General features: G+C 47.3%; 6 non-coding genes across 6 annotated transcripts; all 6 read left to right on the plus strand.

The window, feature by feature from the left end:
- Nucleotides 1-121: 121 nt before the first annotated feature.
- trnad-guc (transfer RNA aspartic acid (anticodon GUC)) lies at nucleotides 122-193 on the plus strand. The gene has a single exon. It is a non-coding gene; the product is annotated as a tRNA-Asp (tRNA).
- A 785-nt stretch (nucleotides 194-978) lies between these two features.
- trnad-guc (transfer RNA aspartic acid (anticodon GUC)) lies at nucleotides 979-1,050 on the plus strand. Its single transcript has one exon. It is a non-coding gene; the product is annotated as a tRNA-Asp (tRNA).
- Nucleotides 1,051-1,209: 159 nt separating this feature from the next.
- Nucleotides 1,210-1,281, plus strand: trnad-guc (transfer RNA aspartic acid (anticodon GUC)). The gene has a single exon. It is a non-coding gene; the product is annotated as a tRNA-Asp (tRNA).
- A 505-nt stretch (nucleotides 1,282-1,786) lies between these two features.
- trnad-guc (transfer RNA aspartic acid (anticodon GUC)) lies at nucleotides 1,787-1,858 on the plus strand. The gene has a single exon. It is a non-coding gene; the product is annotated as a tRNA-Asp (tRNA).
- Nucleotides 1,859-4,076: 2,218 nt separating this feature from the next.
- On the plus strand, nucleotides 4,077-4,148 carry trnad-guc (transfer RNA aspartic acid (anticodon GUC)). The gene has a single exon. It is a non-coding gene; the product is annotated as a tRNA-Asp (tRNA).
- Nucleotides 4,149-11,508: 7,360 nt separating this feature from the next.
- trnad-guc (transfer RNA aspartic acid (anticodon GUC)) lies at nucleotides 11,509-11,580 on the plus strand. Its single transcript has one exon. It is a non-coding gene; the product is annotated as a tRNA-Asp (tRNA).
- Nucleotides 11,581-14,872: the final 3,292 nt, after the last annotated feature.

A 14,872-nucleotide genomic window follows, 5' to 3' on the forward strand; every position in this document is an offset into this window, starting at 1 on the left:
AGGAGTGGAGAAATTCTCAACGTTGGCCCGGAGTGATGTTCATCCCCAATAATACAGAATTATAGTGCATACCTCCTCTTAACCCCGGCCAGATACCTGCCAATTAAATATACTGAAGGAGTCCTCGTTAGTATAGTGGACAGTATCTCTGCTTGTCACGCAGAAGACCAGGGTTCGATTCCCTGACGGGGAGTTTCTTGTTAATAAGCCACGAATAAATCTGTTGGCTTCATCAGAGAGTTGAATTTTGCAGAAACTAGACGAGTGGTCTTTAATGACCAATCGAGAGAAGATATTCCGCTGCAGAGTAAACCAAAAAAAACCCGATATTGTTTCCGCCCAGTTTCGAACTGGGGGCCTTCCGCGTGTGAGGCGAACGTGATGACCACTACACCACGGAAACGGCGGCTTGTTTAGCATTGGGCATATGGCCCTCTGCTCTTTGCAGATGATCTTGGTCTGACGGCTTCATCAGGAGTTGACTTTGATCACAATGAAAGAGTTTGAAGACATTTGTAAAGAGGTTGGGATGGAAGTCAGCTCCTACATACATGTACAAGGGCGTGGTTCACAGCCAAGGAGTGGAGAAAAGCTCAACGTCAGCCTGGAGTGTTTCCGCCCAGTTTCGAACTGGGGACCTTTCGCGTGTGAGGCGAACGTGATGACCACTACACCACGGAAACGGCGGCTTGTTTAGCATTGGGCATATGGCCCTCTGCTCTTTGCAGATGATCTTGGTCTGACGGCTTCATCAGGAGTTGACTTTGATCACAATGAAAGAGTTTGAAGACATTTGTAAAGAGGTTGGGATGGAAGTCAGCTCCTACATACATGTACTAGGGCGTGGTCCTCAGCCAAGGAGTGGAGAAATTCTCAACGTTGGCCCGGAGTGATGTTCATCCCCAATAATACAGAATTATAGTGCATACCTCCTCTTAACCCCGGCCAGATACCTGCCAATTAAATATACTGAAGGAGTCCTCGTTAGTATAGTGGACAGTATCTCTGCTTGTCACGCAGAAGACCAGGGTTCGATTCCCTGACGGGGAGTTTCTTGTTAATAAGCCACGAATAAATCTGTTGGCTTCATCAGAGAGTTGAATTTTGCAGAAACTAGACGAGTGGTCTTTAATGACCAATCGAGAGAAGATATTCCGCTGCAGAGTAAACCAAAAAAAACCCGATTAAATATTAAATATACTGAAGGAGTCCTCGTTAGTATAGTGGACAGTATCTCTGCTTGTCACGCAGAAGACCAGGGTTCGATTCCCTGACGGGGAGTTTCTTGTTAATAAGCCACGAATAAATCTGTTGGCTTCATCAGAGAGTTGAATTTTGCAGAAACTAGACGAGTGGTCTTTAATGACCAATCGAGAGAAGATATTCCGCTGCAGAGTAAACCAAAAAAAACCAGATATTGTTTCCGCCCAGTTTCGAACTGGGGACCTTTCGCATGTGAGGCAAACGTGATGACCACTACACCACGGAAACGGCGGCTTGTTTGTCATTGGGCATATGGCCCTCTGCTCTTTGCAGATGATCTTGGTCTGACGGCTTCATCAGGAGTTGACTTTGATCACAATGAAAGAGTTTGAAGACATTTGTAAAGAGGTTGGGATGGAAGTCAGCTCCTACATACATGTACTAGGGCGTGGTTCTCAGCCAAGGAGTGGAGAAATTCTCAACGTTGGCCCGGAGTGATGTTCATCCCCAATAATACAGAATTATAGTGCATACCTCCTCTTAACCCCGGCCAGATACCTGCCAATTAAATATACTGAAGGAGTCCTCGTTAGTATAGTGGACAGTATCTCTGCTTGTCACGCAGAAGACCAGGGTTCGATTCCCTGACGGGGAGTTTCTTGTTAATAAGCCACGAATAAATCTGTTGGCTTCATCAGAGAGTTGAATTTTGCAGAAACTAGACGAGTGGTCTTTAATGACCAATCGAGAGAAGATATTCCGCTGCAGAGTAAACCAAAAAAACCCGATATTGTTTCCGCCCAGTTTCGAACTGGGGGCCTTCCGCGTGTGAGGCGAACGTGATGACCACTACACCACGGAAACGGCGGCTTGTTTAGCATTGGGCATATGGCCCTCTGCTCTTTGCAGATGATCTTGGTCTGACGGCTTCATCAGGAGTTGACTTTGATCACAATGAAAGAGTTTGAAGACATTTGTAAAGAGGTTGGGATGGAAGTCAGCTCCTACATACATGTACAAGGGCGTGGTTCACAGCCAAGGAGTGGAGAAAAGCTCAACGTCAGCCTGGAGTGTTTCCGCCCAGTTTCGAACTGGGGACCTTTCGCGTGTGAGGCGAACGTGATGACCACTACACCACGGAAACGGCGGCTTGTTTAGCATTGGGCATATGGCCCTCTGCTCTTTGCAGATGATCTTGGTCTGACGGCTTCATCAGGAGTTGACTTTGATCACAATGAAAGAGTTTGAAGACATTTGTAAAGAGGTTGGGATGGAAGTCAGCTCCTACATACATGTACTAGGGCGTGGTTCTCAGCCAAGGAGTGGAGAAATTCTCAACGTTGGCCCGGAGTGATGTTCATCCCCAATAATACAGAATTATAGTGCATACCTCCTCTTAACCCCGGCCAGATACCTGCCAATTAAATATACTGAAGGAGTCCTCGTTAGTATAGTGGACAGTATCTCTGCTTGTCATGCAGAAGACCAGGGTTCGATTCCCTGACGGGGAGTTTCTTGTTAATAAGCCACGAATAAATCTGTTGGCTTCATCAGAGAGTTGAATTTTGCAGAAACTAGACGAGTGGTCTTTAATGACCAATCGAGAGAAGATATTCCGCTGCAGAGTAAACCAAAAAAAACCCGATATTGTTTCCGCCCAGTTTCGAACTGGGGGCCTTCCGCGTGTGAGGCGAACGTGATGACCACTACACCACGGAAACGGCGGCTTGTTTAGCATTGGGCATATGGCCCTCTGCTCTTTGCAGATGATCTTGGTCTGACGGCTTCATCAGGAGTTGACTTTGATCACAATGAAAGAGTTTGAAGACATTTGTAAAGAGGTTGGGATGGAAGTCAGCTCCTACATACATGTACAAGGGCGTGGTTCACAGCCAAGGAGTGGAGAAAAGCTCAACGTCAGCCTGGAGTGTTTCCGCCCAGTTTCGAACTGGGGACCTTTCGCGTGTGAGGCGAACGTGATGACCACTACACCACGGAAACGGCGGCTTGTTTAGCATTGGGCATATGGCCCTCTGCTCTTTGCAGATGATCTTGGTCTGACGGCTTCATCAGGAGTTGACTTTGATCACAATGAAAGAGTTTGAAGACATTTGTAAAGAGGTTGGGATGGAAGTCAGCTCCTACATACATGTACTAGGGCGTGGTTCTCAGCCAAGGAGTGGAGAAATTCTCAACGTTGGCCCGGAGTGATGTTCATCCCCAATAATACAGAATTATAGTGCATACCTCCTCTTAACCCCGGCCAGATACCTGCCAATTAAATATACTGAAGGAGTCCTCGTTAGTATAGTGGACAGTATCTCTGCTTGTCATGCAGAAGACCAGGGTTCGATTCCCTGACGGGGAGTTTCTTGTTAATAAGCCACGAATAAATCTGTTGGCTTCATCAGAGAGTTGAATTTTGCAGAAACTAGACGAGTGGTCTTTAATGACCAATCGAGAGAAGATATTCCGCTGCAGAGTAAACCAAAAAAAACCCGATATTGTTTCCGCCCAGTTTCGAACTGGGGGCCTTCCGCGTGTGAGGCGAACGTGATGACCACTACACCACGGAAACGGCGGCTTGTTTAGCATTGGGCATATGGCCCTCTGCTCTTTGCAGATGATCTTGGTCTGACGGCTTCATCAGGAGTTGACTTTGATCACAATGAAAGAGTTTGAAGACATTTGTAAAGAGGTTGGGATGGAAGTCAGCTCCTACATACATGTACTAGGGCGTGGTTCTCAGCCAAGGAGTGGAGAAATTCTCAACGTTGGCCCGGAGTGATGTTCATCCCCAATAATACAGAATTATAGTGCATACCTCCTCTTAACCCCGGCCAGATACCTGCCAATTAAATATACTGAAGGAGTCCTCGTTAGTATAGTGGACAGTATCTCTGCTTGTCACGCAGAAGACCAGGGTTCGATTCCCTGACGGGGAGTTTCTTGTTAATAAGCCACGAATAAATCTGTTGGCTTCATCAGAGAGTTGAATTTTGCAGAAACTAGACGAGTGGTCTTTAATGACCAATCGAGAGAAGATATTCCGCTGCAGAGTAAACCAAAAAAACCCGATATTGTTTCCGCCCAGTTTCGAACTGGGGGCCTTCCGCGTGTGAGGCGAACGTGATGACCACTACACCACGGAAACGGCGGCTTGTTTAGCATTGGGCATATGGCCCTCTGCTCTTTGCAGATGATCTTGGTCTGACGGCTTCATCAGGAGTTGACTTTGATCACAATGAAAGAGTTTGAAGACATTTGTAAAGAGGTTGGGATGGAAGTCAGCTCCTACATACATGTACAAGGGCGTGGTTCACAGCCAAGGAGTGGAGAAAAGCTCAACGTCAGCCTGGAGTGTTTCCGCCCAGTTTCGAACTGGGGACCTTTCGCGTGTGAGGCGAACGTGATGACCACTACACCACGGAAACGGCGGCTTGTTTAGCATTGGGCATATGGCCCTCTGCTCTTTGCAGATGATCTTGGTCTGACGGCTTCATCAGGAGTTGACTTTGATCACAATGAAAGAGTTTGAAGACATTTGTAAAGAGGTTGGGATGGAAGTCAGCTCCTACATACATGTACTAGGGCGTGGTTCTCAGCCAAGGAGTGGAGAAATTCTCAACGTTGGCCCGGAGTGATGTTCATCCCCAATAATACAGAATTATAGTGCATACCTCCTCTTAACCCCGGCCAGATACCTGCCAATTAAATATACTGAAGGAGTCCTCGTTAGTATAGTGGACAGTATCTCTGCTTGTCATGCAGAAGACCAGGGTTCGATTCCCTGACGGGGAGTTTCTTGTTAATAAGCCACGAATAAATCTGTTGGCTTCATCAGAGAGTTGAATTTTGCAGAAACTAGACGAGTGGTCTTTAATGACCAATCGAGAGAAGATATTCCGCTGCAGAGTAAACCAAAAAAAACCCGATATTGTTTCCGCCCAGTTTCGAACTGGGGGCCTTCCGCGTGTGAGGCGAACGTGATGACCACTACACCACGGAAACGGCGGCTTGTTTAGCATTGGGCATATGGCCCTCTGCTCTTTGCAGATGATCTTGGTCTGACGGCTTCATCAGGAGTTGACTTTGATCACAATGAAAGAGTTTGAAGACATTTGTAAAGAGGTTGGGATGGAAGTCAGCTCCTACATACATGTACAAGGGCGTGGTTCACAGCCAAGGAGTGGAGAAAAGCTCAACGTCAGCCTGGAGTGTTTCCGCCCAGTTTCGAACTGGGGACCTTTCGCGTGTGAGGCGAACGTGATGACCACTACACCACGGAAACGGCGGCTTGTTTAGCATTGGGCATATGGCCCTCTGCTCTTTGCAGATGATCTTGGTCTGACGGCTTCATCAGGAGTTGACTTTGATCACAATGAAAGAGTTTGAAGACATTTGTAAAGAGGTTGGGATGGAAGTCAGCTCCTACATACATGTACTAGGGCGTGGTTCTCAGCCAAGGAGTGGAGAAATTCTCAACGTTGGCCCGGAGTGATGTTCATCCCCAATAATACAGAATTATAGTGCATACCTCCTCTTAACCCCGGCCAGATACCTGCCAATTAAATATACTGAAGGAGTCCTCGTTAGTATAGTGGACAGTATCTCTGCTTGTCATGCAGAAGACCAGGGTTCGATTCCCTGACGGGGAGTTTCTTGTTAATAAGCCACGAATAAATCTGTTGGCTTCATCAGAGAGTTGAATTTTGCAGAAACTAGACGAGTGGTCTTTAATGACCAATCGAGAGAAGATATTCCGCTGCAGAGTAAACCAAAAAAAACCCGATATTGTTTCCGCCCAGTTTCGAACTGGGGGCCTTCCGCGTGTGAGGCGAACGTGATGACCACTACACCACGGAAACGGCGGCTTGTTTAGCATTGGGCATATGGCCCTCTGCTCTTTGCAGATGATCTTGGTCTGACGGCTTCATCAGGAGTTGACTTTGATCACAATGAAAGAGTTTGAAGACATTTGTAAAGAGGTTGGGATGGAAGTCAGCTCCTACATACATGTACAAGGGCGTGGTTCACAGCCAAGGAGTGGAGAAAAGCTCAACGTCAGCCTGGAGTGTTTCCGCCCAGTTTCGAACTGGGGACCTTTCGCGTGTGAGGCGAACGTGATGACCACTACACCATGGAAACGGCGGCTTGTTTAGCATTGGGCATATGGCCCTCTGCTCTTTGCAGATGATCTTGGTCTGACGGCTTCATCAGGAGTTGACTTTGATCACAATGAAAGAGTTTGAAGACATTTGTAAAGAGGTTGGGATGGAAGTCAGCTCCTACATACATGTACTAGGGCGTGGTTCTCAGCCAAGGAGTGGAGAAATTCTCAACGTTGGCCCGGAGTGATGTTCATCCCCAATAATACAGAATTATAGTGCATACCTCCTCTTAACCCCGGCCAGATACCTGCCAATTAAATATACTGAAGGAGTCCTCGTTAGTATAGTGGACAGTATCTCTGCTTGTCATGCAGAAGACCAGGGTTCGATTCCCTGACGGGGAGTTTCTTGTTAATAAGCCACGAATAAATCTGTTGGCTTCATCAGAGAGTTGAATTTTGCAGAAACTAGACGAGTGGTCTTTAATGACCAATCGAGAGAAGATATTCCGCTGCAGAGTAAACCAAAAAAAACCCGATATTGTTTCCGCCCAGTTTCGAACTGGGGGCCTTCCGCGTGTGAGGCGAACGTGATGACCACTACACCACGGAAACGGCGGCTTGTTTAGCATTGGGCATATGGCCCTCTGCTCTTTGCAGATGATCTTGGTCTGACGGCTTCATCAGGAGTTGACTTTGATCACAATGAAAGAGTTTGAAGACATTTGTAAAGAGGTTGGGATGGAAGTCAGCTCCTACATACATGTACAAGGGCGTGGTTCACAGCCAAGGAGTGGAGAAAAGCTCAACGTCAGCCTGGAGTGTTTCCGCCCAGTTTCGAACTGGGGACCTTTCGCGTGTGAGGCGAACGTGATGACCACTACACCATGGAAACGGCGGCTTGTTTAGCATTGGGCATATGGCCCTCTGCTCTTTGCAGATGATCTTGGTCTGACGGCTTCATCAGGAGTTGACTTTGATCACAATGAAAGAGTTTGAAGACATTTGTAAAGAGGTTGGGATGGAAGTCAGCTCCTACATACATGTACTAGGGCGTGGTTCTCAGCCAAGGAGTGGAGAAATTCTCAACGTTGGCCCGGAGTGATGTTCATCCCCAATAATACAGAATTATAGTGCATACCTCCTCTTAACCCCGGCCAGATACCTGCCAATTAAATATACTGAAGGAGTCCTCGTTAGTATAGTGGACAGTATCTCTGCTTGTCATGCAGAAGACCAGGGTTCGATTCCCTGACGGGGAGTTTCTTGTTAATAAGCCACGAATAAATCTGTTGGCTTCATCAGAGAGTTGAATTTTGCAGAAACTAGACGAGTGGTCTTTAATGACCAATCGAGAGAAGATATTCCGCTGCAGAGTAAACCAAAAAAAACCCGATATTGTTTCCGCCCAGTTTCGAACTGGGGGCCTTCCGCGTGTGAGGCGAACGTGATGACCACTACACCACGGAAACGGCGGCTTGTTTAGCATTGGGCATATGGCCCTCTGCTCTTTGCAGATGATCTTGGTCTGACGGCTTCATCAGGAGTTGACTTTGATCACAATGAAAGAGTTTGAAGACATTTGTAAAGAGGTTGGGATGGAAGTCAGCTCCTACATACATGTACAAGGGCGTGGTTCACAGCCAAGGAGTGGAGAAAAGCTCAACGTCAGCCTGGAGTGTTTCCGCCCAGTTTCGAACTGGGGACCTTTCGCGTGTGAGGCGAACGTGATGACCACTACACCATGGAAACGGCGGCTTGTTTAGCATTGGGCATATGGCCCTCTGCTCTTTGCAGATGATCTTGGTCTGACGGCTTCATCAGGAGTTGACTTTGATCACAATGAAAGAGTTTGAAGACATTTGTAAAGAGGTTGGGATGGAAGTCAGCTCCTACATACATGTACTAGGGCGTGGTTCTCAGCCAAGGAGTGGAGAAATTCTCAACGTTGGCCCGGAGTGATGTTCATCCCCAATAATACAGAATTATAGTGCATACCTCCTCTTAACCCCGGCCAGATACCTGCCAATTAAATATACTGAAGGAGTCCTCGTTAGTATAGTGGACAGTATCTCTGCTTGTCATGCAGAAGACCAGGGTTCGATTCCCTGACGGGGAGTTTCTTGTTAATAAGCCACGAATAAATCTGTTGGCTTCATCAGAGAGTTGAATTTTGCAGAAACTAGACGAGTGGTCTTTAATGACCAATCGAGAGAAGATATTCCGCTGCAGAGTAAACCAAAAAAAACCCGATATTGTTTCCGCCCAGTTTCGAACTGGGGGCCTTCCGCGTGTGAGGCGAACGTGATGACCACTACACCACGGAAACGGCGGCTTGTTTAGCATTGGGCATATGGCCCTCTGCTCTTTGCAGATGATCTTGGTCTGACGGCTTCATCAGGAGTTGACTTTGATCACAATGAAAGAGTTTGAAGACATTTGTAAAGAGGTTGGGATGGAAGTCAGCTCCTACATACATGTACAAGGGCGTGGTTCACAGCCAAGGAGTGGAGAAAAGCTCAACGTCAGCCTGGAGTGTTTCCGCCCAGTTTCGAACTGGGGACCTTTCGCGTGTGAGGCGAACGTGATGACCACTACACCATGGAAACGGCGGCTTGTTTAGCATTGGGCATATGGCCCTCTGCTCTTTGCAGATGATCTTGGTCTGACGGCTTCATCAGGAGTTGACTTTGATCACAATGAAAGAGTTTGAAGACATTTGTAAAGAGGTTGGGATGGAAGTCAGCTCCTACATACATGTACTAGGGCGTGGTTCTCAGCCAAGGAGTGGAGAAATTCTCAACGTTGGCCCGGAGTGATGTTCATCCCCAATAATACAGAATTATAGTGCATACCTCCTCTTAACCCCGGCCAGATACCTGCCAATTAAATATACTGAAGGAGTCCTCGTTAGTATAGTGGACAGTATCTCTGCTTGTCATGCAGAAGACCAGGGTTCGATTCCCTGACGGGGAGTTTCTTGTTAATAAGCCACGAATAAATCTGTTGGCTTCATCAGAGAGTTGAATTTTGCAGAAACTAGACGAGTGGTCTTTAATGACCAATCGAGAGAAGATATTCCGCTGCAGAGTAAACCAAAAAAAACCCGATATTGTTTCCGCCCAGTTTCGAACTGGGGGCCTTCCGCGTGTGAGGCGAACGTGATGACCACTACACCACGGAAACGGCGGCTTGTTTAGCATTGGGCATATGGCCCTCTGCTCTTTGCAGATGATCTTGGTCTGACGGCTTCATCAGGAGTTGACTTTGATCACAATGAAAGAGTTTGAAGACATTTGTAAAGAGGTTGGGATGGAAGTCAGCTCCTACATACATGTACAAGGGCGTGGTTCACAGCCAAGGAGTGGAGAAAAGCTCAACGTCAGCCTGGAGTGTTTCCGCCCAGTTTCGAACTGGGGACCTTTCGCGTGTGAGGCGAACGTGATGACCACTACACCACGGAAACGGCGGCTTGTTTAGCATTGGGCATATGGCCCTCTGCTCTTTGCAGATGATCTTGGTCTGACGGCTTCATCAGGAGTTGACTTTGATCACAATGAAAGAGTTTGAAGACATTTGTAAAGAGGTTGGGATGGAAGTCAGCTCCTACATACATGTACTAGGGCGTGGTTCTCAGCCAAGGAGTGGAGAAATTCTCAACGTTGGCCCGGAGTGATGTTCATCCCCAATAATACAGAATTATAGTGCATACCTCCTCTTAACCCCGGCCAGATACCTGCCAATTAAATATACTGAAGGAGTCCTCGTTAGTATAGTGGACAGTATCTCTGCTTGTCATGCAGAAGACCAGGGTTCGATTCCCTGACGGGGAGTTTCTTGTTAATAAGCCACGAATAAATCTGTTGGCTTCATCAGAGAGTTGAATTTTGCAGAAACTAGACGAGTGGTCTTTAATGACCAATCGAGAGAAGATATTCCGCTGCAGAGTAAACCAAAAAAAACCCGATATTGTTTCCGCCCAGTTTCGAACTGGGGGCCTTCCGCGTGTGAGGCGAACGTGATGACCACTACACCACGGAAACGGCGGCTTGTTTAGCATTGGGCATATGGCCCTCTGCTCTTTGCAGATGATCTTGGTCTGACGGCTTCATCAGGAGTTGACTTTGATCACAATGAAAGAGTTTGAAGACATTTGTAAAGAGGTTGGGATGGAAGTCAGCTCCTACATACATGTACAAGGGCGTGGTTCACAGCCAAGGAGTGGAGAAAAGCTCAACGTCAGCCTGGAGTGTTTCCGCCCAGTTTCGAACTGGGGACCTTTCGCGTGTGAGGCGAACGTGATGACCACTACACCACGGAAACGGCGGCTTGTTTAGCATTGGGCATATGGCCCTCTGCTCTTTGCAGATGATCTTGGTCTGACGGCTTCATCAGGAGTTGACTTTGATCACAATGAAAGAGTTTGAAGACATTTGTAAAGAGGTTGGGATGGAAGTCAGCTCCTACATACATGTACTAGGGCGTGGTTCTCAGCCAAGGAGTGGAGAAATTCTCAACGTTGGCCCGGAGTGATGTTCATCCCCAATAATACAGAATTATAGTGCATACCTCCTCTTAACCCCGGCCAGATACCTGCCAATTAAATATACTGAAGGAGTCCTCGTTAGTATAGTGGACAGTATCTCTGCTTGTCATGCAGAAGACCAGGGTTCGATTCCCTGACGGGGAGTTTCTTGTTAATAAGCCACGAATAAATCTGTTGGCTTCATCAGAGAGTTGAATTTTGCAGAAACTAGACGAGTGGTCTTTAATGACCAATCGAGAGAAGATATTCCGCTGCAGAGTAAACCAAAAAAAACCCGATATTGTTTCCGCCCAGTTTCGAACTGGGGGCCTTCCGCGTGTGAGGCGAACGTGATGACCACTACACCACGGAAACGGCGGCTTGTTTAGCATTGGGCATATGGCCCTCTGCTCTTTGCAGATGATCTTGGTCTGACGGCTTCATCAGGAGTTGACTTTGATCACAATGAAAGAGTTTGAAGACATTTGTAAAGAGGTTGGGATGGAAGTCAGCTCCTACATACATGTACTAGGGCGTGGTTCTCAGCCAAGGAGTGGAGAAATTCTCAACGTTGGCCCGGAGTGATGTTCATCCCCAATAATACAGAATTATAGTGCATACCTCCTCTTAACCCCGGCCAGATACCTGCCAATTAAATATACTGAAGGAGTCCTCGTTAGTATAGTGGACAGTATCTCTGCTTGTCACGCAGAAGACCAGGGTTCGATTCCCTGACGGGGAGTTTCTTGTTAATAAGCCACGAATAAATCTGTTGGCTTCATCAGAGAGTTGAATTTTGCAGAAACTAGACGAGTGGTCTTTAATGACCAATCGAGAGAAGATATTCCGCTGCAGAGTAAACCAAAAAAACCCGATATTGTTTCCGCCCAGTTTCGAACTGGGGGCCTTCCGCGTGTGAGGCGAACGTGATGACCACTACACCACGGAAACGGCGGCTTGTTTAGCATTGGGCATATGGCCCTCTGCTCTTTGCAGATGATCTTGGTCTGACGGCTTCATCAGGAGTTGACTTTGATCACAATGAAAGAGTTTGAAGACATTTGTAAAGAGGTTGGGATGGAAGTCAGCTCCTACATACATGTACAAGGGCGTGGTTCACAGCCAAGGAGTGGAGAAAAGCTCAACGTCAGCCTGGAGTGTTTCCGCCCAGTTTCGAACTGGGGACCTTTCGCGTGTGAGGCGAACGTGATGACCACTACACCACGGAAACGGCGGCTTGTTTAGCATTGGGCATATGGCCCTCTGCTCTTTGCAGATGATCTTGGTCTGACGGCTTCATCAGGAGTTGACTTTGATCACAATGAAAGAGTTTGAAGACATTTGTAAAGAGGTTGGGATGGAAGTCAGCTCCTACATACATGTACTAGGGCGTGGTTCTCAGCCAAGGAGTGGAGAAATTCTCAACGTTGGCCCGGAGTGATGTTCATCCCCAATAATACAGAATTATAGTGCATACCTCCTCTTAACCCCGGCCAGATACCTGCCAATTAAATATACTGAAGGAGTCCTCGTTAGTATAGTGGACAGTATCTCTGCTTGTCATGCAGAAGACCAGGGTTCGATTCCCTGACGGGGAGTTTCTTGTTAATAAGCCACGAATAAATCTGTTGGCTTCATCAGAGAGTTGAATTTTGCAGAAACTAGACGAGTGGTCTTTAATGACCAATCGAGAGAAGATATTCCGCTGCAGAGTAAACCAAAAAAAACCCGATATTGTTTCCGCCCAGTTTCGAACTGGGGGCCTTCCGCGTGTGAGGCGAACGTGATGACCACTACACCACGGAAACGGCGGCTTGTTTAGCATTGGGCATATGGCCCTCTGCTCTTTGCAGATGATCTTGGTCTGACGGCTTCATCAGGAGTTGACTTTGATCACAATGAAAGAGTTTGAAGACATTTGTAAAGAGGTTGGGATGGAAGTCAGCTCCTACATACATGTACAAGGGCGTGGTTCACAGCCAAGGAGTGGAGAAAAGCTCAACGTCAGCCTGGAGTGTTTCCGCCCAGTTTCGAACTGGGGACCTTTCGCGTGTGAGGCGAACGTGATGACCACTACACCATGGAAACGGCGGCTTGTTTAGCATTGGGCATATGGCCCTCTGCTCTTTGCAGATGATCTTGGTCTGACGGCTTCATCAGGAGTTGACTTTGATCACAATGAAAGAGTTTGAAGACATTTGTAAAGAGGTTGGGATGGAAGTCAGCTCCTACATACATGTACTAGGGCGTGGTTCTCAGCCAAGGAGTGGAGAAATTCTCAACGTTGGCCCGGAGTGATGTTCATCCCCAATAATACAGAATTATAGTGCATACCTCCTCTTAACCCCGGCCAGATACCTGCCAATTAAATATACTGAAGGAGTCCTCGTTAGTATAGTGGACAGTATCTCTGCTTGTCATGCAGAAGACCAGGGTTCGATTCCCTGACGGGGAGTTTCTTGTTAATAAGCCACGAATAAATCTGTTGGCTTCATCAGAGAGTTGAATTTTGCAGAAACTAGACGAGTGGTCTTTAATGACCAATCGAGAGAAGATATTCCGCTGCAGAGTAAACCAAAAAAAACCCGATATTGTTTCCGCCCAGTTTCGAACTGGGGGCCTTCCGCGTGTGAGGCGAACGTGATGACCACTACACCACGGAAACGGCGGCTTGTTTAGCATTGGGCATATGGCCCTCTGCTCTTTGCAGATGATCTTGGTCTGACGGCTTCATCAGGAGTTGACTTTGATCACAATGAAAGAGTTTGAAGACATTTGTAAAGAGGTTGGGATGGAAGTCAGCTCCTACATACATGTACAAGGGCGTGGTTCACAGCCAAGGAGTGGAGAAAAGCTCAACGTCAGCCTGGAGTGTTTCCGCCCAGTTTCGAACTGGGGACCTTTCGCGTGTGAGGCGAACGTGATGACCACTACACCATGGAAACGGCGGCTTGTTTAGCATTGGGCATATGGCCCTCTGCTCTTTGCAGATGATCTTGGTCTGACGGCTTCATCAGGAGTTGACTTTGATCACAATGAAAGAGTTTGAAGACATTTGTAAAGAGGTTGGGATGGAAGTCAGCTCCTACATACATGTACTAGGGCGTGGTTCTCAGCCAAGGAGTGGAGAAATTCTCAACGTTGGCCCGGAGTGATGTTCATCCCCAATAATACAGAATTATAGTGCATACCTCCTCTTAACCCCGGCCAGATACCTGCCAATTAAATATACTGAAGGAGTCCTCGTTAGTATAGTGGACAGTATCTCTGCTTGTCATGCAGAAGACCAGGGTTCGATTCCCTGACGGGGAGTTTCTTGTTAATAAGCCACGAATAAATCTGTTGGCTTCATCAGAGAGTTGAATTTTGCAGAAACTAGACGAGTGGTCTTTAATGACCAATCGAGAGAAGATATTCCGCTGCAGAGTAAACCAAAAAAAACCCGATATTGTTTCCGCCCAGTTTCGAACTGGGGGCCTTCCGCGTGTGAGGCGAACGTGATGACCACTACACCACGGAAACGGCGGCTTGTTTAGCATTGGGCATATGGCCCTCTGCTCTTTGCAGATGATCTTGGTCTGACGGCTTCATCAGGAGTTGACTTTGATCACAATGAAAGAGTTTGAAGACATTTGTAAAGAGGTTGGGATGGAAGTCAGCTCCTACATACATGTACAAGGGCGTGGTTCACAGCCAAGGAGTGGAGAAAAGCTCAACGTCAGCCTGGAGTGTTTCCGCCCAGTTTCGAACTGGGGACCTTTCGCGTGTGAGGCGAACGTGATGACCACTACACCACGGAAACGGCGGCTTGTTTAGCATTGGGCATATGGCCCTCTGCTCTTTGCAGATGATCTTGGTCTGACGGCTTCATCAGGAGTTGACTTTGATCACAATGAAAGAGTTTGAAGACATTTGTAAAGAGGTTGGGATGGAAGTCAGCTCCTACATACATGTACTAGGGCGTGGTTCTCAGCCAAGGAGTGGAGAAATTCTCAACGTTGGCCCGGAGTGATGTTCATCCCCAATAATACAGA

The sequence above is a fragment of the Pungitius pungitius genome, unplaced genomic scaffold (genome assembly GCF_949316345.1).
Source record: "Pungitius pungitius unplaced genomic scaffold, fPunPun2.1 scaffold_25, whole genome shotgun sequence".
Classification (NCBI taxonomy): Eukaryota; Metazoa; Chordata; class Actinopteri; order Perciformes; family Gasterosteidae; genus Pungitius; species Pungitius pungitius.